The 17555-nt window shown below is 49.4% G+C and overlaps 1 protein-coding gene and 1 long non-coding RNA gene across 3 annotated transcripts in view; one reads left to right on the forward strand and one right to left on the reverse strand.

Annotated features, from left to right (window-relative positions):
- LOC144807345 (uncharacterized) overlaps positions 1-5178 on the reverse strand; it is an 86377-nt gene extending 81199 nt beyond the window's left edge. The window contains exon 1 of one of the 2 annotated variants that reach the window (XM_078673115.1): positions 5070-5178. The gene's annotated coding sequence lies outside the window, so the exon portion shown is untranslated. Of the gene's footprint in view, positions 1-4651; positions 4968-5069 lie in introns of those variants that run through there. The other variant, XM_078673114.1, reaches the window with a different exon arrangement.
- A 370-nt stretch (positions 5179-5548) lies between these two features.
- LOC144807403 (uncharacterized) overlaps positions 5549-17555 on the forward strand; it is a 378338-nt gene continuing 366331 nt past the window's right edge. Inside the window, exon 1 of the long non-coding RNA XR_013606281.1 lies at positions 5549-5621. This is a non-coding gene — a long non-coding RNA (uncharacterized LOC144807403). The remainder of the gene's footprint in view (positions 5622-17555) is intronic.

The following is a 17555-nucleotide window of genomic DNA, read 5'->3' on the forward strand; positions in this document are numbered from 1 at the left end:
ATAAATTAATAGCATAGTTATTCACAAAGCCAATAGTTTACACGTTCCTAATGCAAGTCCTATTGGCTATGGCAATGCTTGTTGGTAGCAAGCCAGGACAGTGCTGTTGTGGTGCTGAGTGATGATGTGGTTGAGCTGAGTGATGTGGTGGTGTCCCCGAGTGATGTGGTGGTGTCCCCGTGTGATGTGGTGGTGTCCCCTAGCGATGTGGTGGTATCCCTGAGTGATGTGGTGGTGTCCCTGAGTGATGTGGTGGTGTTCCCAGAGTGTTGTGGTGGTGTCCCTAAGTGATGTGGTGGGTTCCCCGAGTGATGTGGTGGTGTTTCCGAGTACTGTGGTGGTGTTCCTGAGTGATGTGGCGGTGTCCCCGAGTGATGTGGTGGTGTCCGAGGATGCTGTGGTGGTGCCCCTGAGTGGTGCTCCTGAGTTATGTGGTGGTGTCCCTGAGTGATGTGGTGGTGCCCCTGAGTGATGCCCCTGAGTGATGTGGTGGTGCCCCTGAGTGATGTGGTGGTGTTCCCGAGTGAAGTGGTGGTGTTCCCGAGTGATGTGGTGGTGTTCCCGAGTGATGTGGTGGTGTTCCCGAGTGATGACGTGATGTCCCCGAGTGATGTGGTGGTGTCCCCGAGTGATGTGGTGGTGTCCCCGAATGATGTGGTGGTGTCCCCGAATGATGTGGTGGTGTCTCCGAGTGATAAGATGGTGTCCCCGAGTGATGTGGTGGTGTCCCCGAGTAATGTGGTGGTGTCCCCGAATGATGCGGTGGTGTTCCCGAGTGATGTGGTGGTGTCCCCGAATGATGTGGTGGTGTCCCCGAGTGATAAGGTGGTGTCCCCGAGTGATGTGGTGGTGTCACCGAGTAATGTGGTGGTGTCCCCGAGTGATGTGGTGGTGTTCCCGAGTGATGTGGTGGTGCCCCTGAGTAATGTGGTGGTGCCCCTGAGTAATGTGGTGGTGCCCCTGAGTAATGTGGTGGTGCCCCTGAGTAATGTGGTGGTGCACCTGAGTGATGTGGTGGTGTCAATGAGTGATGTGGTGGTGTTCCTGAGTGATGGAGGGTGGACTTGGAGGGTGAACTTGGAGAGTGAACTTGGAGAGTGACTTGGAGAGTGAACTTGGAGGGTGGAGTTGGAGGGTGGAGTTGGAGGGTGGAGTTGGAGGGTGGAGTTGGAGGATGGAGTTGGAAGGTGAGGTTGGAGTTGGAGGGTGGAGTTGGAGGGTGGAGTTGGAGGGTGGAGTTGTAGTTGGAGGGTGGAGTTGTAGTTGGAGGGTGGAGTTGAAGGGTGGAGTTGGAGGGTGGAGTTTGGAGTTGGAGGGTGCCGTTGAGTGATGTGGTGGTATCCCTGAGGGATGTGGTGGTGTTCCCGAGTGATGTGGTGGTGACCCAAGTGAAGTGGTGGTGTCCCCGAATGACAAGGTGGTGTCCCGAGTGACGTGGTGGTGTCCCGAGTGATATGGTGGTGCCCCTGAGTGATGTGGTGGTGTGCCGGAGTGATGGAGGGTGACGCTGGAGGTTGGAGTTGGAGAGTGGAGTTGGAGGGTGGAGTTGGAGGGTGGAGGTGCAGTTGGAGGGTGGAGTTGGAGGGTGGAGTTGGAGGGTGATGGTGGAGGTGGAGTTGGAGGGTGGAGTTGGAGGTTGGAGTTGCGGTGGAATTGGAGTTGAAGGGTGGAGTGGGTGGAGTTGGAGGGTGGAGTTGAAGGGTGGAGTTGGAGGGTGGAGTTGGAGGGTGGAGTTGGAGGGTGGAGTTGAAGGGTGGAGTTGAAGGGTGGAGTTGGAGGGTGGAGTTGGAGGTTGGAGGGTGGAGTTGGAGGGTGAGGTTGGAGGGTGGAGTTGGAGGGTGGAGTTGTAGTTGGAGGGTGGAGTTGTAGGGTGGAGTTGGAGGGTGGAGTTTGGAGTTGGAGGGTGCCGTTGAGTGATGTGGTGGTATCCCTGAGTGATGTGGTGGTGTTCCCGAGTGATGTGGTGGTGACCCAAGTGAAGTGGTGGTGTCCCCGAATGACACGGTGGTGTCCCGAGTGACGTGGTGGTGTCCCCGAGTGATATGGTGGTGCCCCTGAGTGATGTGGTGGTGCCCCTGAGTGATGTGGTGGTGTGCCGGAGTGATGGAGGGTGGAGTTGGAGAGTGGAGTTGGAGGGTGGAGTTGGAGGGTGGAGTTGGAGGGTGGAGTTGGAGGGTGGAGTTGGAAGGTGGAGTTGGAAGGTGGAGTTGGAGGGTGGAGTTGGAGGGTGATGGTGGAGGTGGAGTTGGAGGGTGGAGTTGGAGGGTGGAGTTGGAGTTGCGGTGGAATTGGAGTTGAAGGGTGGAGTGGGTGGAGTTGGAGGGTGGAGTTGAAGGGTGGAGTTGGAGTTGGAGGGTGGAGTTGGAGGATGGAGTTGGAGGGTGGAGTTGGAGGGTGGAGTTGGAGGGTGGAGTTGGAGGGTGGAGTTGGAGGGTGGAGTTGTAGCCATCATGATCACTCTAAAATACCCGGAAGTCGAAATCACAGAAGCGCCTAGTGCTGCGGAGGTGATCCCAAAGATTGGAAAAATCATGCCGACTCACGGTCTCATCCAGGAACTAAGGACTGACAATGGGCCCCCCTTTCAAGGGCAAGAGCTAGCTACCTACCTTAGCGGCCTCGGCATTCACCACCGGAGGATCACCCCACGATGGCTGCAAGCAAATGGAGAGGTGGAAAGGTTTATGCGGACTTTAAATAAGGTAATACAAATCGCTCATAACAAGGGTCAGTCTGTAGAGTTTGCCATTTTCACATTTCTACAAAGCTACCGCCAGACCCCCACACCACCACGGGGGAAGCCCCAGCCCATCTCCTCATAGGAAGAGTGGTTACGGACTCCATTCCACACCATCCCCAGTGGCGCCCTGTTGCACCAGATGACAGTTGAGTGGATGTGAAACGTCAGAGGGCTCATGCCTAAGTCAGTCACAGGCGGCGGGCGAAGTCCCCGCAGATTGAAAAAGGTGACCTGGTGCTAATTAGAAACCGCTTAACCAGTGGCAAGTTTTGGTTGCCGTACGAGAAGGACCCATGGACTGTGGTCAAGGTCAAAGGAACTTGAATCATTGCAACCAGAGGGAGAGAGAGACTGACTCGAAATGTATCGCATTTCAAAAAGTACCAGCCTGCGGTGTCGAAGCCCGAGCCAGCCCGGGTCGAGGCATGCCCTAGCGTGATGGCATCGGCTGATGCCAGCCAGGACGGATGGCGGAAACGCCACCTGCGGAGAGCAGCGGTGATCAGGTAACTAGGTCCTGACTTGTGGAGAAGGAGCAGTGAGTGGAATGCTGGAGGAAGATTGTGGTCACTCTGGGACCGATCGAGGTGAGGCAACACCTGAGGCCGGAGGCCGTGAGGTCCCGGGGCGGGGCCCGTCCCAGCATCGTCTACGGGAGAATCCAGAACCCTCTCGCCGCCTGCGGGACTACTTCACGTAAGACTTGTTTATTATGCGCCTGAAGCTGATGTGACCGGCCATTTATGGCTAGGCGCTGTTCAGCTATTAATATTGGTCTGATGTTTGTTGGGGAGGAATGTTGTGTCGTACCTGTGACGAAACAGGCACGTAACGTGAGGGTCATGTGGCCCAATTAAACACCCATTAATACCTCCTGTGGTTATTGCAAGCCCTAGGCCCCTGCTTAGCCCCCCAACAGTGTCGGCGCCGACACAACTGTAACCACACGCATCTCCCTTCCGACACGCGATGAGTGGATTACATAAACACGACAATAATGAATGAAAAATACACGGCATGCATAGACAAGGTTTGCTATGTAACCTCTGGACTCCTGGAAACCTAAACAGACACCTGGGACATCACCTGGGATCACAAACTCACCCACGGGGAACGGGGTTACATAATAATAATCCACATTTGTAAAGCGCACAATCACCCGTAAGGGTATCTCGGCGCTGGGGGGCCGTCGGGAAGATTAAGCGAGCTATTGCCCAGAGTCACATGGTGCTGGGCTGACCTGCCGCCGGAGCCGGGGATCGAACCGTGGTCCCCAGATTCCAGCGTCAGTCGCCCTGGCCGCGGCGCCAGCTATTGCCCAAAGTCACATGGTGCTGGGCTGACCTGCCGCCGGAGCCGGGGATCGAACCGTGGTCCCCAGATTCCAGCGTCAGTCGCCCTGGCCGCGGCGCCAGCTATTGCCCAGAGTCACATGGTGCTGGGCTGACCTGCCGCCGGAGCCGGGGATCGAACCGTGGTCCCCAGATTCCAGCGTCAGTCGCCCTGGCCGCGGCGCCAGCTATTGCCCAAAGTCACATGGTGCTGGGCTGACCTGCCGCCGGAGCCGGGGATCGAACCGTGGTCCCCAGATTCCAGCGTCAGTCACCCTGGCCGCGGCGCCAGCTATTGCCCAAAGTCACATGGTGCTGGGCTGACCTGCCACCGGAGCCGGGGATCGAACCGTGGTCCCCAGATTCCAGCGTCAGTCGCCCTGGCCGCGGCGCCACACCTCTCCCTGGACTTGGACCTGTTTGACCAGATACAATAGCCGCCCTGCGAGGCCATGACGTCCATTGCCTCTCTTTTGTTCTTTCATAAATAACAATCAAAAAAGTAACATAAAATCCAATACAAATATAATTATTTTTTTAAACCACACACACGTGGTTGGGCGCTTTGAGGACACCTCACCTCTGCTTGAGCTCCGGACCGTGGGGGCTGCAGGGCCCGGGGAGAGGGGGCACCGGGGCCCGGCTGCCCGTGAGGAGTGAGGTCCGGTGTGTTATTCCTCCCCTCACGTGACGCGCGCGCGCAGCGTTAGGGAGGGCCTCGCGCCGAGTATGGACTGTGAGCGGCCTTGAGCGCGGGGCGCAACCTGGAAAGAGGCCAATCCAGCGAGGACACTCAGTCTCACTGCGCCTGCGCAGAGGAGAGATACTTCTCCCCATCGAGGGCCAATCCAGCGAGGACACTCGGTCTCACTGCGCCTGCGCAGAGGAGAGATACCTCCACCCATCGAGGAGCTGTGGCGTGAGGCCCCTCTTGTATCTTATTCATTGTCACTGTAATTGTTGTGCGTCTTTGTGTCCCTGCGAGGACACCGTCCCACCTGTGCCGGCTCTGACCTATCAGCTGACGAGTCACAGGTGTCGCCGTTTACTGAGCTCCGTCCTGACGGAGCCTGTGTTGGTGAGCTAAACATCTTTCTGTCAACGACTTCTGGAGTTGGATTGTCTTAAAAGGACCCTCTGTCCTCAGCGCATGCGCAGTTATTAATTCAAGGCCTTCCTTAACCAGCGGTGCGCAGCTGTGTCTGTCCTCAGCGCATGCGTAGTTGTAATCCACCAGGCCCTCTTTATTCCGTGGTAGGCGGTGCCTGTGGTTGTCTGTCCTCAGCGCATGCGCAGTTTTTCATTTAAGACCCTCTTTAATCCACGCTCCGCCGGAAACTGTGTCTGTCCTCAGCGCATGCGCAGTTTTCATTCACAGGCCCCTTTTAATCCGCGGTAGGGCGTGTCTGTCCTCAGCGCATGCGCAGTTGTTCATTTATGGCACGTTTAGTTCAGTCCTGGTGTTTACACAAAGGCCCCGGATAGCTCAGCAGGGCCAGCGAGGGTGCCAGACCCACAGCAGGGAGCACAGCACTCGTATTAAACCCCAGGTGAGGCAATGAGATAGAAAGATTGAACACCTAATTATTGTATAGCCATAGCTGCCAAGGTTTCCCATTGCTATGTGTGGCATTTTCATAATTTCAGTGTAATTATGAGTGACACTTGCTCACGAGCAAAATTAAGTGCATGGGAAGAGCTAAATATTCGAAATTACAGCCTTTTTTCAATGGGAAGCACTACAATATCTGGGAACTGCTAAAAAACCCTACAATAAAAGGCAAAGGTGCTGATACCAATTAGACAACTGTTCAGGGCACCAGTATCACACTGTAGCAATCAGAAATGTAATAGCGATTGTGCTTGTCTGAAGTATGCAACTGTGGAGCATGATGAGAGTAGGGTGTTCATTATCCACATATGAACACTTCCTGGAGTTGAATAGGAGGCCAAAAGCAGCAGAAACCCTCAGTGAGCGAGGTGGCTGCTTCTAACCTAGCATGGGTATAGCAGCAAGGCACGTGACCTCCATGGACAACGAACAAGTGTTTTATCCAGTGAATATGCAGTGCTCTACAGTCAGTTACAACACTTAAATTAAAATCATCAAAACATGTAAGCCGAGCAGGATGAAAGAGTCAGTCGATCACGAGATAACATCCATGTAGGAGGTGTTCTTTTGTGCCACTGAAAGAGTGGAACGTTATCTGCAAAAACTCTCACAAGATTCCCTCCAACAAGAAACACAGGCAGAAATTATTCATGGCTGCACATACAAGTTCTCAAAATGTTTCATATTCTCCATTGCAAAAACCAAATTAAATGTTTGAATGGACCCATAGCCACATAAGGAGGAAATCAGTAAAATCAGGCATTATCTTTTAAGCTGTTTTAGATAGAATGCAATTTGCAATGGATACAGTATTAAAATGTGCAAAAATCATAAAGGTAAAGAAATTATCATTGAGCACGTCTTATACACTCATGCCATTTCACTTGTTTTAACCTACTACGATTAAGTACATGTTGCCGATATCAAATTAACACATAGGGGGCATATTACCAAGCAATAGCGATCATTATCGCTATTGATTGGTTAGAGACAAAAATTTACCGCTGAGCTGCGGCGATTTTTATCGCGAATAAACCTTGGTATTACCAAGGTTTATCGCAAATGCGATAAAAAACGGCCGCAATGCATGAATATCGCTGAAAAGTCAGCGATATTCATGCATTACCGAGCTAATGCTCTTAGCCATGTTATCCACCTCCCATTGGATAACATGGCTAAGAACAGCTCAGGGCAGGTGTTAGCTTTTGGAGATATTCGCGCTTAGCGCGAATATCTCCAAAAGTTGGTAATAGGAGATAGCGATGAGTCGCTAACATCTTGGCACGCCCACTTTGCATGTCATTAGTGATAAATATCACTGACATGCAAAGTGGGGCCCAAGATGGTCGCTATCTCCTACTAGCTGTCGCTAACTGGTGTTAGCGACAGCTAGGTAATAGGGAGATCATTTCATCTCTGCTTTCTTGGCCTTTAAAGCCAAAAAAGCGGAGATAAACCCCCTTGATAATATGCCCCTGGGTTCAATGGCTAAGTCTAATATAGGTGACTTACAGCCACAAATCGTTAGTTGCCTTCTAAACAAGTGGCATCGGCTGTGGAAGATGAGCACGGTGTTAATGCACTTGGCTTGAATTGGGCAACAGTTAAAGGGAGTGGATACAAGTCAGATAGAGGGCATTAATACCGAGGCGTTAATAACTCCAAACAGGCCTCTAAGACTTCCTCGCTCCTTTCCTAGCATTTCAGATCTGCTACTTCACTGCCTCTTCCTAATGTTTTAGTGCATTTCACAGTTTCTTCAAATATGTCTAATTTGCTATTTTTCAGAGCTGGACTGGGGCTGAAAATAGGCCCGTACTCCAAACTAAAAGTGACCAAGTAGCAAATCAAATAGTAAAAAATAGTGGCAGACATTTGCAAATCGGGGCAGTTATGGACTTGTAAAGAAAGACACACGGTCTTGGTGATTTTGCAATGTATGGGAGGGTACACACTTTTACGCTTGCTGCAAGGGATGTTTATCGTAATATCTGAGAAATCAACAGCACCTAACTAGTCAACTAGACCATGTGAGAGAGGGGCTATGGAGAAATGAGTGGCCCACAAAAAAATATATAAAACTGTCCCACAATGTTCAGGAAATGATAAAAATGTCAAATTAACACAGGGCACAGCTGGTGACTAACCTTCCTGCTGCCATTCCACACGTGCCTGGGGGCCTCAAAGCGGCCGAAGCGCTCCGATCAGATCTTGAGCTGCCACGTTTCTTGAGCCTTTGAGATGGAGGGTCACAGGCAGGTCAGTCTCCTCTCCTAAGGAGTGTCCCGCTCTGGTTGGCAGCAGTTGCGATAGTTAGGAACCCGCACACATTTCGTATTTAGCAAAATTAAAACGTTCTACCTGGAAGACTCATTTCATCCGCACCGACTTTTCCAGTTGGATACACAGCTGCACACGGTCCGTGCTGTGACTGCTTATACCGGCTCCAGCATCCGTCGTAGTCCGTGTGTTGGCTCCCATTTGCACGAGGCAATCATGCCAGTTTAACATTTCGGCGCTGCGGTGCAAGCAGACATGCCATTTGCTGCAGTTCCACTCGTCTGCCTATGCAGCCACGACGCCACGACCCCCGCTTGCGCCATAGGTGGCAGCAGCACGTAGAATATGTGCTGCCTGCCCGTCCCTGACGTCAGGCTGTGACTGTGACGCCGCGCCGGGCGGGAATGCACTAGACTAGGGTTTTTAGATACATTGTAGCTGCCTTACTGCGGTGACAGTGCTACTGGAAATGCGCGCCCGGCCGGCAAGTGACATCTGCGGGAGCAGGCGCGCACGCAAGCTAGCAGCTCTAGTGTCCAGTAGTACTTTTAGCGCTTTGTGTGACTGCAGAGAGAGTGGCATCAAATGTGTGACAATGCATTTCAGTGCGGTGATGCGGAGCAGCACACTGAAATGCGTTAGTGTCACACTTGATGCGTGATACTTGACAGGACTGTATAGCTAAACATGAACAACAAGCATTGGCATTGCCAGTAGGTCTCGCCTCTGGGACCTTACATGTTTAGTTATCCAGCACAATAGCCTTGATGCAACTGTTGCATGGCTAAACACATATAAGGTCCCAAGGCGCGACCTATTGGCTAAGCCAATGCTTGTTTTCATTGGTTCCTGTTTGTGCCTTTTAGAGATGCAAGCTTCTGTTTCGTCCTCGAGTCTTAACTACTCCCGCCTTTTGATGATCTAGGTCACATGTACTCATAAACATTTTCCCGGGGGCCGCAAAGTTTGATCTGTGGTGTGACCGAGGGCCGCACTGATGCCAGCGGGGTGTTAACTCTGGGATGGGGAAACAAAGCATGTATATCTAGTGACTGCCTTTAAGAATGAAGGTGTTCCTAAAGTTAAAGGCCTGGTTACCTCCTTTTCCTAACTGCAATTAACCTTTAAATAAGTGTTTGCTGTATATGTACGTTTCTTTTTCATGTTAGTGCTGAGTCGAGTAAACGGGAGCCCAGTGCTGCTGCTGCCCGGGGGTCCGCATGTAAAGACCAGGAGGGCCTTATGCGGCCCCCGGGCCGTACTTTGAGTATCACTGATCTAGATCCTCCCGGCGACCACCCCAGCTACATGTGTATTTTAATGTTCTTCGAAAAGGGGTCGGGTTGATCCGGGTCCGCTGTATCTCCTTTGCTCTCGGTGGTCCCATGGGAGTAAAACCTGCTCATTCTGCTAATCCTTCCCTAACTTTCCAGAAGTGTCGGAGCAGACAGGCTCGCTGAGTCATTCTTGGTTACTGAGTGAGTCTGTTACATTTTTGCAACATTTCTTCAGCGAGTCTGTTTATTCCCAATGTATGGTGACAAGAGACCCAGATCAGACTCTTCCTGTTTCTCTTGCTAAGCCATAGCGCGTCCATTGGGGGGAGTGGGAGGGGTAGAGCTGGGGCTGTCCTTCAAGATGCTCACACCCTGCACAGCTCAAGAAGCTGCCATGGCTTAAGAGAAACAGGAAGAATCAGAGAAACTGACACAGGTCAGACACACGGTACCAGAGAGTACTAACTGAGAACTTGCTTGTTTGCACAGTCTTTTCAAGCCAGAGTATTTTGAATGATTGAATGTATCGCTTTTAAAATTACTCTGCTACTAAGACCATCGCATTTTAAATTTAAAGCTTTTTGAAACAAATGTTTTTTTTAAACTGAAATTGAATTGAATGCTTCTCACTGTGGGGAAGCCTGATTTACGTCGAACAGTAGAACGGGAGCTGGGCGGGGCAGGACCAGTGAGCACAGCTGAGGGGACTCGCCCTCGTGGGGAGCGAGGAACAGGTCAGCGCTCTAGTAGTTAAGCCAGTGGTTCCCAAACTTTTTTGACCCGTAGCTCCCTTGACCTAATTGGCAGTTGGCTGTGGCTCCCCACCGTTTTTTTACCCGCGCACCGGGGTGCCGTGGCACCCCTTTGGGAACCACCGGTCTACATGAAGAATCAAGCCTAGGCGTGATGAAGGATTCAGAGAGTAGCCATCACTACAGGGCATAAGGTGCCCACTCAACACTCTCCACCAGGCCTCTGACCCTGCACCCACCCAACGCTCTCCACCAGGCCTCTCACCCTGTACCCACCCAACGCTCTCCACCAGGCCCCTGACATTGCACCCACCCAACGCTCTTCACCAGGCCCCTGACCCTCCACCCACCCACCCAACGCTCTCCACCAGGCCCCTGACCCCGCACCCACCCAACGCTCTCCACCAGGCCTCTGACCCTGTACCCACCCAGCGCTCTCCACCAGACCCCTGACCCTGCACCCACCCAACTCTCTCCACCAGGCCTCTGACCCTGTACCCACCCAGCGCTCTCCACCAGACCCCTGACCCTGCACCCACCCAACACTCTCCACCTGGCCCCTGATCCTCCACCCACACACCCAACGCTCTCCACCAGGACCCTGACCCGGCCCCCTCCTTCGCAACGCTCTCCACCAGGCCTCTGACCCTGTACCCACCCAACGCTCTCCACCATGGTTCCTGACCCTCAGGCTCCAAACTAAGAAAGGGACGTGGTTTAGTGGCTGAAAAGACAATTAGGCAAAAATCAGCAGTAACAAGGAGCACTTACTTATGCAGTCGTTCATATGAAACATCCTCCACACGGGCCAGTGCCAATGAACATAGTGCCAAAACTCAGGCCACTTGAAAGCATTTCACCTATCCCTGCACAGGAGCAGTGCTCACATACAAGGTGCCAAAGTCCAGGTCACGCCTTGGCACTCCAACCATTCATTCACAAGTGCTAGTGCCCCTGTAGTGTACAATATGCCAAAACCCAGGCCATTAGTAGGCTCCCCTCCCACACGTGCAGTGTCCGGTACCATGTGCCACAACACGTGCCACTTGTAGCGCTCCACCCATTCATCAGTGTGACAGTGTCTCGGTACAATATGCCAAAACTCATGTCAACGTTTCAAAGTTCAAAGTTTGTTTTTATTGCACGATTATTTAAAATCATTGCAATATGCAAAAATACGAAAGACAGTAATAGAAACATTCGAGACTGTTAAAAACTAAAACTAAAACAATAAGTGGGTGGGAAGGAAAAGTAAAAGGACAAGGAAAGTCAAAGATCGATTACTTGCAAAGAATTAAATTCAGGCATTACACAAAGGGAAAAGTCATGGAATTAATTTCGGTCATGAATTTAACAAAGCGGGTCGCCATTTGAGGCGAATCCCCCCTCATACATTCCTCAAGTGCTTCTTGACATGTCCTGATACCAAGAAGGCGCCAAATTGGTCTCAGCCAGAATATTTTTTGTGGCCGCAATTGGTGGCAAATGCACAAAACGTGAATTAAGTTTTCCTCTCCCCATTTGCAAAACCGGCATTGGGAAGAGGCTCCTATCTTATATCCTTGCCCAAACTTGTATGCTTTCAGCGGAATTAGGCCAAATCGGAATCTCATTAACTGGTGCGTAATATACTGTTTCATTGCTGATGCAAGATAAGATGGAAGAATTTTTGGAGCATATAATTTGGCGGCCCAAGTGCCATGGGAGAGCTTAAGCACCAGTTGCGTGTCCGATTGGTTTGAAAGGATTTTGCTTGCTTAATTAAGAGATTTCCTTTCGTTTCATTGGGCAGAGAAGAAGACCATATATCCCCCGCTTCGAGCGATTTGAGGCAGAACGTTAGATATTTATTCCATGATGAAGCGGGGTTTTTGAGGACCAGCCATATACAGCTCTTTAACGTATGGGAATTTGCTTGTTTCGCTTTTAGGCAATATATAGCGAATCTTGCAGCCATAATTCAACACATGGAGGATAGAGAAAATTCTTTCCGTATTTGGGCATGGGAAGTCGAGTTTGGCAATCGTAACATGATGACTGCGCTCTATCAAGCCAATTATTCAGTTTGTCCTTAAAGATGATTGCTCCAAAAGTAATTGTGGGCAGAAATTTTGCGTTAATCAGTTTTATTAATGGGACAAAATCCTGAGAATGTAGGGCGTCCTTTGTTCTCAAAAAGACTCCCTCTAGACGGCGAGCCACTGTCAGCATCTCAGTTATATGCACCGAGCATCTACCTATGTGGTCAATCCAGACACCTAAGTATTTGTATGTAGGGACAGTTTCCAATTGCTTCCCCTCTATGAACCATAGGAGCTTTTTTGTGTTCGTAGGTGATACTGCCATCGCCTTGGTTTTACCTACGTTTATCTCGAGCATATTGTTTTTACAATACTGGGCGAGAGAATTGAACAGCCTTTGGAGGCCCACCTGAGTTTGGTCTAGCAGAATCGTGTCGTCCGCATACTGCAGAATTTGAATTTTGCTTTGGCCAATTCCTGGGGGGAAGGCTCTTGATCCAGTTAACCATTCCGGAAGGTCAGCGAGGTACAGATTAAAAAGTAGTGGAGCAAGGGTGCACCCTTGTTTAAGGCCTCTATTTGTAAAAATTTTGTTAGAGGTGGTCCATTTTGATGTTACTCTGACCTTGACCCATGTGTTCGTGTGAAGGGCTATTAGCGCATTTAATAGTTCCCGCGGAATTCCCCATTTTGACAGTTTTCCCCATAATTTGGGACGGCTAACGCTGTCGAATGCTTTGCGGAAATCAATAAATCCCATGTACAGGGATTTGCCTTTTGCAGCTATGGTAGTCTCCATCAAATGGACTATCGAAATCAGGTTGTCTTCGATGTGGCAGCCTTTTCGGAAGCCAGTTTGACTAAAGGGGATTAGATTATTCGATTCCACCCAATTTGTAAGTTCTTTCAACAATATGCTTGCATAGGCTTTCCCGTCCACATCGGCTTTCCCGTCCACATCGAGTAGAGCTATCATCCGATAGTTATCGGGATCAGAGCGGGAACCTTTTTTATGGAAAGGTACTAAAAGTGATCCATGCCACTTACGCGGGATGGTACGTCCCAGTATAGCATATTCGAATAGCGGAGTCAACAGCAGAGCCCATTTTTGTGCAGCAGCTTTAAAAACCTGTGTTGGAATTCCATTGGGGCCTGGAGCGCCCCCAGAGCGCATTTTCCTTATTACCGCAGCTATTTCTTCGGTTGCTATCTTGATAGGACTTGGCGTGTCTTCCTCCTCGACTTGCTGGTCTAGAGTTAGTTGAACGCCCCTACTGCCAGTTGGTACGCCCGATGTTGTATACAGCTCTTTGACATACTTCTCCCAATCAGCGGGGGAGATATTAGTAACAGTCGGAGGTTTGGCAGCTTTGGATGCCTCGTTCACCCAATTCCAAAACTTCCTTTGATCCTTGGTTTTAATTATCTCGAAGGCTGCCGCCCAATGACGCTCTTCTTCCTGTCTTTGTAAGGCGAATCGGGCCTTCCTATAGACTTTTCTAGCCGCTGATATGTCGTTCTTCAGAGATTTATGTTGGCTTTCGCTGTACTATGGGCTCGTTGCAACTTATTTAGTTTACTCTTTGAGAGAGTTACAGCTTGTTTTTGCTCCAGCAAGATAGTCGAAACCGGGAGCACCTGTGGAGGGCTACTTGTTATTTTTAATGCCAACTGGTCTCTGAATTTACTCAGTCTTGTTTCCCAGGAGGGACCTGCCAAATACTCAGCCCCATCTTGGCAATGTTCGGAAAGAAGATTATCAATCTCTGTTTCAAGTACTTCACAGTTCTCCTTGGACCATCTCAGTTTTTTTACCTTCTGAAGGTTTAATTCCCGTCCAATCAGGGGAATTATTGGGCGATGTTGAGGCCGAAGGGTGATGTTACATACTAAGATGGCATGATCGCTGTCTGCAGATGGCGTTACCGAGAACTGGTGCACCAGATGAAAGGCGAAAAGAGATATCCAGATGTAATCTAAAGTAGCCATGCGGAAAGGGGATATATGGGTATAGGCTGCAGGATTATCGGTGGGAAATCTTCCATTAAGAGCACGCAGACCAGATTGATTTAGTTTTGTTGCAAGTCTCATTCCGCCAACTTCCTTCCGTTGGTGTTGAGACTTCATCTCCGGAATTGCCCACTCTTCATTTCCTAGTGCTATTTGGAAGGATTGACTTGGGTCCGGGTCCATTAGGTTACAGTTGAAATCTCCCATTAGCAACCACAAATCATTTGGGAATAGAGCTTCCAGATCCTCTATTATGGGAATCAAAGTGTTTAAAGTTGCCTCCCGGCGAGTTTTTACAGGGTGGAGATAGATGCAACCGAGGATGATTTTTTTCCTTATTTTCCCCTTATCGTGGCTCTTGAATTCGATACTGAGAAAAATATAATCGCCCTTCCCATTATAGAGTGTCACTAATTTTGCGTCCAGTGAGTTCTTTATGGCAATCAACACGCCCCCGGATGCATGGCCGCCTACTGCAGAGGGAATAGCAAAGGATTCGCATGTAGTGAAATCTTCCCAGATGGTATTCTCCAAGGCCCAAGTCTCTTGGATCGCAAGGATGTCGTTTAGCTCCTGGAGGTCCTTAATTTTGCGACACATTTTCTCTTTGGTTAGGCCCCTAATGTTCCACGAGCAAATGTTTAAGCATCGAGCTTTGTCATATTTTGATTTACCTTCTGACTGACTTGCCGGTGTACTACCCTAAGGTCTTAGAAAGCCAGGACCAATCATGAGATTTATTTAATTTAAATATGCACTTGCGTGGACCGCCTGCAGCTGTGGTGATTACTTGAAGTGGAGTGTCCATCCAGGGTGCTGCTTTTAATTCCTGTCTTGGGCCCCGTAGCATCGGCTGTTGTTGCTGTCTTCTCCCTTCCACATTTAAGTCAGAGCCCGTATTGTTGGGCAGTGGGGTTTCAGTTTTTTTTTTAAGAAGGACGAATAGTTGAGGGACGTATAGGAACTTACTCGAATACCCCATTCACTCAGTTGTTTTGAGTTTTTAGCTAATATTGCCGCTGGCTCCGGATTGGTAAAAATTACCAGAGTTGACTCATTTTTTTGGGTCAATAAAAGCCACTGTTTCAATGTCTGCTGTGTTGATGTTTTCTAAGCCTGGCAAATTCTGGCAGAGTTTTAGAACGTTTCCCCTATTGAGGATGTCCCATTACCCTGGGATTCATATTCTGGATAGAGTAGTACTTTTTTGCTCTGTCGCTGTAGAAGGCTAGGTTCCTGTATATTAGTATTAGCTTTATGCATATGTGGCCGATTGGGGGCACCAATAGGCGGATCTGTTTGGGGCTTTTCCCTGACATGATGTTCTAGGTGTTCTAAGACAGTTTGCTTTAAAGTCAAGGGGTGGGTACTTATTAACTGAGCGCTTATAGCAAATTCTTGAGGGGAAAATATTTTATTGTTAGGTCCGACCTCCTCTTGTGCGGCCCCTTTGTTGGTTTGGCTTTCGTTTTCTCTTAATGTTGGTGTTTCTGTGTTAGAGATTCTTTTTATTTGCCCCATGCCTTCAGCAGTGGGCATGTTTATTCTGTTTGTAGTGGTTGAAGAGTTTTTAGTGGCAGGTTTAATGGACTTTTCACTTTGAGACGGATGGTTGCTACAAGGCATTTTCATATTGCTGTTATGTTTAGGTGCTTTTTCCTCCTTTAGGTCTATTGTTTTCTGTGTAGGGTATTGAGTTGGTTTTGATTTTTCAACAATGCCTTTGTGGGGGACCATTGATTCGTCTAGCTCCTCCACCTTGTTTGACGAAATATTCCTCCCATTTGTTCCGAGCCATTGTATTAGTGCAGTATTCTTTTTATTAGCTTTATTTAGTTTCTTCAGTTTTTTCTTATTTTTTCTCGACAGCGTTGTACCTTCCTTCAGGACTTGCTTGGGCTCGCTTAAAGGCATAGGAAAGTTTGTTGCGACAAAGGCTTGATCAGGAGGAAGGCTTGTTGCGATATCTAATTGTTGCTGGACCTGTTTTGAACTGTTATTAATATTACTGGGGCTAGCTAAGATGTTGAAAGTTGTTCTAGATTTCACTGGAGTTACATGGATTTGGGTATTGGAGACAAAACTAGTTTTCTGCTGAATTGAAGTACATACTTTCTGCGATTGTATTTGTGGCCTTGTCTTTAGATCTTCAATTAGCTCGGACATTATTTCAGGCAGAGTCTCGAGTTTTTTTATCAGAGTCTCACAGATGCAATTGGTATGCGTATTGTTTGAATGTGGGGTGATGTTTGCTAGCAGTTCCTGGTTTAGGTGTGCTGTGGACGCATGATTTTCACCCACGTTGTTTTGGACCCTTCGAATCAGTGAATTTAATTGTTCAAGTTTTTTGTCAATGCTCATTGTTGTTTCTTTCTCGGGGTCATTTGCAATGGCGAGGCTATTAGCATGCGATGTAACAAAGACAACAGACGATGGCGTAGGTGATAGCGCAGATGATAGCGCAAGTGGTAATTTAGTTGTACTTGACTGCATCCAATGTTCGTCTGGGATAAGGGGGGGAATGGGTAATAACCGGGGAGAGAGAGGAAAGCTGTCCTGTACATTCCCTAGTTTGGTGCCGGGAACCAAGGCAGTGGCTTGACGATGAACAGTTATTTCTGGGTACAGAGACGGTAGGTTAGAGGGGTCAGAAGAATTTATACGTTGCTGCTGTATTTTAAGGTCTTATTGCATGCTAATTGAGGTGTTACGCTATTTCCTTGGCCAATCTTTTTAAAATGCTCTCGAATGTCAGTTATTCCGCTAATTTTCCCTTTTGATATGTGCGGAAGGCGGGCCGTTAACGCCGTTTGCACAAAGCCTCTGCTGAGACTGTTTTTGACCTTTTTATCCTCAGGGATTCCCATTGGGGTGCTAGGAAAAAATTCTGAAGCCTCTTCCATTTGTTCCGCTTGCTTTGGGCAAAATCGAGAGGGGGATTGGCGACAGCAACCTGTCGCCTGAGGATATAGCAGTTTTGATTTCTGGCACCTGGCAGACTTGTGAGGGCGGTGTGTTGGTTGCAGTAGAAGGCAGCTCCTAGTGCGCATTTTAGTCGGTGCGTGGTTGGATTATGTATAGGCGTCAGTCAGTCCAACTGGGTGGTTTCAAATGCGAGAGCTGGTGACAGCCTAGAACTTGACAGCTAGAACTTGAAAGCTGAAGCTGATGGGGAGTGAGCGGATCACACAGGGGGAGGCCACCGGCGAGATCAGACCTAGTCGGAACCGCCTGGCCTTCATACCCCCGGGCTCTTACTTTACAGCTGTCTCTAACGGCAGCTGAGCTCACTATCTCTCACCAGCGCCCCCAGGAAGACTTTTTGACTGGCGTGAAGCTGTCAATGTGGCTGTCAATGTGGCTGGCTGCCACTGTAGCAAGTCGCAAGTCACGAATGCAATTCGCCAGTACAAGTTTAAGTTTACGTTTTTAGGTGAGCAAAGAGGTGCGGGACGCCAATCTATCGGGGTTCTTCGGCTCTTGGCTTGCGTGCTCTATCACCCCACCCTTGCATTGCTTTCGCTGGCAGCGC

This window comes from Lissotriton helveticus, chromosome 1_2 (genome assembly GCF_964261635.1).
Source record: "Lissotriton helveticus chromosome 1_2, aLisHel1.1, whole genome shotgun sequence".
NCBI lineage: Eukaryota > Metazoa > Chordata > Amphibia > Caudata > Salamandridae > Lissotriton > Lissotriton helveticus.